The sequence below is a fragment of the Motacilla alba genome, chromosome 1A (assembly GCF_015832195.1).
Source record: "Motacilla alba alba isolate MOTALB_02 chromosome 1A, Motacilla_alba_V1.0_pri, whole genome shotgun sequence".
In the NCBI taxonomy this organism is placed as follows: Eukaryota; Metazoa; Chordata; class Aves; order Passeriformes; family Motacillidae; genus Motacilla; species Motacilla alba.
Window position 1 is genome coordinate 13544152 of NC_052031.1, and position 6448 is coordinate 13550599.

Here is a 6448-nt window from a genome sequence, read left to right on the forward strand (position 1 = left end):
GAAAACAAAAGAATGAAGGCAGCTCCAGTGCCTGGTAACAACTCCCTGCTTTTCTGCTTTTTTCTCTTTCTGTTGCTTTCATGCACAGTGTAACACACTACAAGCATACAAAAGGAAAGGGCTGCAGGGTTCCTTGAATTGTTCCAGTCAACTCTCTTCATGTTTGACTGCTAACTCCCATGCATAGAGATTAGAGGGAGACTGGAATAGACTTAAAAGTCTATTAAGAAGCTGAAGCAGCAGCAGAGCAAGAAGTAGGTGTTCACTGCTTCATGCAGAAGCCTGAAAATGTACAGGTACTCTCCCTGTTTGGCCCTTCCTTTCACCTTCTCTCTGTAATATTTGGAATGTTTTGAGTCTGCACACACTTATACCTGAATTTGAAAAGCTAATGTCAGTTTCTTAGTTAATTTTTCCTCCAGAATCTGCATTCTTCCAAACTGTTTTACCTGTTCCAGCAGGAGTTTCAGAATTACTTTGGACATAAGGTTATGTGCTGCACATTTCCATTTGATTTTCTGTAGCATCATTTACTGAGGCTAGACAGGAAAATGCCCAGACTTTCCAAACTGGAGCACCAGACTGCAGTGATAGTCTGGTCATTTTTTTGTGTGTATGTGGTAGAAATAGATCCACCCTTGCTTCTATTTCTACAGAATAAAGCCATCAATCCCAACTGTATCAGTGTAGAATTTTTACCTGGACCCACACCCATAGGCAGCAGGCAAATACTGGTCAACAACAGAAAAAAATAACAATATATTAGGATGTTCATTTAGATATTATTTCAAAGAAAGGGTTTTATTCTTGGAAAAAGCAGTATGACTGGCAGTGAACCAATCATCAGGAAATATGAAAATAAGGAGCTGAGTTTATTAGTCAAGGCTGTTTGTCTTTCATTGCAATTCATCAAAAACATGCATGTGTTGGAAGGACTAGAAAGATGAAAAGGTATTTTTTCAGTCGTGGAAGAGGAGACTGTCCTTTCAAGGATACAATGGTGCTTTTCAAAAGAGCAGTGGCTGTGAAACTTGTCCATCAATGGAAGGCTCCTTTCAGAGCAAATCTCACTCTACTGCTTTAGGTAGTTATTCTCTAACATTCCCAATTGACTAAAGTTATTGTTGCATAAAATATCTGTAAATATGACTTCTTTGATATGAGTAAATAACAGGGGAAAACCCAGATAAATTGCTTAAGCAACCACTTTCTGAATGGTGTCTGTTGAACCAGGCTCCTCCCTCACCACAACCTAAGAAGAAGAAAGAAAACTCTGGACTTCAGTATTGAGGGCTTGCTTGTCTGACTTACCCCAGCTCAAAATGTGACTGGCCAACGGGACTTCAGCCAAAACCACTTCACCCCTCATTCTCTTTCCCCTGCTTTTTCTATTCCACTTGAACACACAGTTTCCACAGAAACAGAGCAGCACAAATAGCACAGGGTTTGGGTGCCTTTCTGGGGAAGTAAATGTAACAAAACAGACTGCATATAATGTCTCATTTTGGTGAAAAGCTTTATTACATTCAGAGTTATCTGGATACTAAAAATTATATTTAGAATTCTCTCCTTTTTAAACCTTGTTTAGTAACTCAATGGATTGTCTGACAAACTGGCAGCAGAAATATGAATCTAATACTGTATTTTATCACTTGGTTTAGGGCTTTTTCAGATTTCTTTCCTCCTTACTATTCATCAGCAACATTGACAAGTGTCTAACAGAAGGAACAGAATCAGGCAAACCACTGTACCAGCCCACTATCCAGCTTCCACTGTGCCCCACAGCCAAACTTAGTGTTATCTCTAACACTGCACTAATTTCATAGCTACAGGCTAATTTTGTACACTGAAAAATACAGTGAAGGTGGTTGCTCTCAGAACATACTCCATGTTCCCAGCTAACCAGCTAGCAGGTACCTGAGAGGATTCAGGATTCTGCTCCTCATCCTTGCCTGCACAGGACACCTTATTTATGTGCTCCTAGTATGGATGCACTGGCCCAGTGAATGCTCAGATAAAACAAGCTGCTGTGAAATTACACACTTAATATTACCTACTTCCTATTGGAAATCATGAATGTTTTCTGTACTTCTTCTACACAGTAGCCTGAAGTCAGTTGTGCTCTTTTTGTAGAGCAGCCAGGAGGACCCAGGGATTACTTTTGCCAGTGCTAATCAGTTTGAACAACTACATATGTGAATGATGAATGCCAGAGGTCTCCTACATACATCCCAGTATCTTCAGACAGCAGGAAAGTGATGGGTGATAGAAAGGTGAAGGATTACTTGTATTCTGGATTTTATGGTCTACATGCAGAATTAGGCACATAAAGGAGTACTGCATTATGGCTATAATCTGGAAGTTAACCAAACTCAGGTACCCAGATTTTCTGTATGGATGATGAGGAATGAGATTTTAAAGTCATTCATAACAATGAGTAAAAAATACCCCAGGTATTCCCATAATCCATTCCAGTTTCACATGTGTGAATCTTTGATATGAAAGCTGTGACTTCTAAACAGTTTTTAGTGGCCAGATCCAGTTGCACTGAGGAAAACAGGCATTTTACCAGGAGCTTAATAGGGTACAAAATTTCACAGCAATAACAGTGATCAAAGGCTCCTAAAATAATTCATGGAAAACCCAGTGTGACAGCAGGCACAGGCAAGGCAGGCAGGCACGTAAAGAGCATACTCTGCTACCCCGCAGGCCAGCATTCAAGCAGCATGAGCTGACAGAAGAGCTCATTTTCTCCCTCCACCTCTGTAGCCTTGGCCTTTCCTGCTCCTTGTGAGGCAGCAGCTTTGCTGCAAGAGAGGGTCCCACCCAGCATGGCTCCCCACCCTCGCTCTTCCATGGCCCTCATCAGCCCTGTGGGCAGCTCACACTTCAGCCTGTGTCCCGTCCCAGCTGTTCCCTCCTCCTCTGCACAAACACACAGGCAGGTCTTTCACCCCTTAAAGGCCTTCTGAGATAATTGTGAATAGGGACAGCAGTACATAATTATTCCTCCAGCGCAGATCCCTATTTCATATTGTGTTTGCTCTTGACCATCTCTGCAGAAGCTGAACGCTGCCACTCAGACAGTTGATCTGTGGGTGATCGCATCCTGTTTCGTCTACACTGCTGCAAAGCTTTACAGCACCCCTGAGTCAATTGTCTAATGGTGGAATTAAGGTAAAAAGAGAAAACATATTTCACAGTTACCTCCCAATCCTATGCTTAAGGTTGATTTTCTATAGCCATATGCATTCTTATTTTAAAATCAGCCTGTAGAGCACATTAATTTTTTTAGATACGAACAGATTTGGTCAAAAAACCCCTCTCTGCCTAAAATTCTCTTTGTCTGTCTAGATAAGATGCTTCTCCACCTTTCTTCTATTGCCAACTAATCGACAAAAGGATTTAGAGATGAATTTCAAAAATAAGCAGCTTTTTATTAAAAAAAAAAATGTGTGAAGGGAAAAGGGGGAGTATCAACCTAAAGGTGATGGCCTATTAAAGTGTTATAAACTGGTAATTTGTTTTCTTGGAAGACCATTTTTGTCATTATTTTGGAAATCTATATAATTCATTTTGGACTGTTTTCAAAATTCTTCAAAGAACCTTCTCGCTGAAATTGCGTTGTGAATAAAATTCTGTATTTTCAAAAAAAATCCCTTCTTCATACTTTTATATTTTTAAATTTTGCATGGTAATGAGCTATCACCCCCACTTTTTGCTTCATGCAAGGCCTCAAAATAAGCATGAAAAATGCAAACAACCTACATATGAAAAATACATTAGGCTTTTAATAGTTCTTTGGTTTTAGTTCTCTGTGGTGCTATTAGAGGCAGGTAAAAATCAGGTTAGTTAAGTGCAGCTGGTGCAAAGGGGTGTAAAATTACAACTTATCTGCCTGATTGTCTGTGCCCCTGGGAGGGATAAAACTGAAGAAGAGTGAGAGCAGTTATTGCTGCTCTATTTTATTAGCTTTTTCTATAGACTGGGAACATCTCAGCTTTGTACCTTAAGATTTTCAACGAGCATCTTTGGAGGAGATTGACTCAAGATGCATCTCACTTGCATTCTCTTCCTAGCCAGATTTATGCTCCCATCTGCCAAGATGTGCTATCCTGATTTCCCCTCCTAGGGAGCCTGAGAGTAGGAAGACATTACAAACTTATTAGAGTTTAATCATATTTTTTTGCCACAAAACAAACCTCCTTTAGGTTACATTAAACAAAATTTCTATGGGAATGTACTAATACAATGTAATAGAGATTAAGATAATATTTTAATGATACCACTCAATGGATATATTAGGTCATTTATAATAGAAGGGGTTTTAATTGTTAAACCAACCAGAGGGACAAAAAAAAACAAACTCAAGGCATATTATTATTTTCTTTTTATATTTTACACTGTAACTCTGTATGTAAAAGGAGCACTTGACCAATGGAAAGAGAAAGGGGTCATGACTGCGAGCCCTTTGCCAGCTTACACTTGGAAACCATGTTAAGGGTAGATCATAACAGAAGGTGACTGAGAAAGCCATCTTCAGTGGTCTCTACTGATGGTCTCTACTTGCCAGGGTGGATCAGTTTTATCTCTGAAGCAGAACTAGCATTTCCCTCTTTCCAGCCCCTGAATCATCAGAAGGATGATCTCGTGCATTTTGTCTATAGATTCTCAGACACGGGCCGACAATTCTTTAATATGTCAGAGAATGCTTGTTGGTATTGAGAAAGGAGTAATAAACTTTTCTGAATATATTAGAAGACTTGGGAAACACATAGGAATGATCTTATTAACCTATTTTCCTTGTGGTAGCACCTGCAGGTCCTTCAAAATGCTGGTTCTTCTGTATGAGGTACTTCATACCACTCCAGGTTCTATCTGAGCTGATGGTAGTAGATGATAGATGAACACGTAGTCAACAGGGAAAACTAAGAGAAGGGTAATTATCACACCAAGCACAGTTGTAAGATACAAGCTACTTAATTACTGACAAGGATTTTGAAGACAAGGAGGTACTTAATGTGGGAATTTGGAGGAGGAAAAATGAGTATTTTAGGGAAGCTCTCCTGTACAAGATAGAAGAAGCAAGAAGTTACATGACAGAAAAAGTTGGACCAATGCGTGGTAGAAATCTTGCTGAAGGTTTCCCCCAGCCAGATATTTTCAGCAAGATGTTTTTGCCTGGGAGAGGTGAAGAAACAACTTTTCAACATACCACAGCCATAGTCAATGGCCAAATGACAGCAATGTTCAAATGACACATAGCTCTCTCTCTTGCCCCTACCACTCATCCTGGAGTTGGTGACGTCCTAGCACTGGCTTCCTCCATGGCACTACAGCTGTCAGAAGTGCCATCATCTGCCTTGTCAATCACTAAGCTCCATTGCTGTTTCCAGTCCACTGTTCACCTCTCCTCAGAAGTGCACTGAACCCAATCCTCATATCCCTACTGGTATCTGGTGGGTTAATTAAATTCCAAGTGTGAAGGCTTGACAGGGCTGAAAAGACAAATATTTGATCCCCTAGGGCTTTATAAAATAAACCTCTGTGGATATATCTCTGCTCAGACCTAAGGAGAGCTGCATCTTTGCTCCTTCCTTTCTTCCTAGATGAGGTCTTATAATGACTATAAGCTAGTCATTGAGGAATTCATGCATACCTGGGATTTTTAAAATCCCAAGCAAAGTACTCTATTGTGTTACTTTCTTATTCTACTCTAAGGGGGAAGGTTAAGTACAAGAGGTGAGAAAATAAGTTACCCATATACATATACCAGTTGTAAGTCTCATCACATAAGAAGACTGTGAATACAATACACCTAGAGAATAAGAAATATGAGACACTAAATTATTAATAGCCTGGCTCAGAGGAAGTCTGAGACAGGCTGGGATTGGGACATGGCACACAGGGTCTTAAAAATAAGGACAATCTACATGTTGAAGTTAATGAAAATACCTTCCTTGCACCAGTGCTTAAAATAGAAAAGAGGGTAGAAGATGACATTCTGACTATGTCAGAAAGGACTGATAGCACAGATCTGTCCTGGTTTTTGAAGTGATTTGCATAGGTACAGGGTAGATTTTGAATGATACTCGAACATTCCCTTGTCCAGGGACTAATATTCAATTAGGGCCCCGTGTTTCAGATGCCGGGGAGGCTCAGGAAGGCCATCCTCTCGTGTACACGATTCCCTGCTTTGGCTGTAGCCGCCTTTTGGAAATTAAACTTTTGTTCTGCACAGTTACAGTTCTTCCGTAAATCACCGCCTGCCTACCCTGCCCTCTGCCCAGGCAGCCCGAGCGGGCCGGCGGTGACGGAAGCGCGGGCAGGAGCGGCCCCCGGGCAGGCACCACCCCCGGCCCCGGCTGCGCTCCCCGCCCGGCGTCAGCGCGGCGGGGCCGGCCGGGGGCGGGCGCAGCCTGGGGCCGCCTCCGCCCGCGCGGGCTGG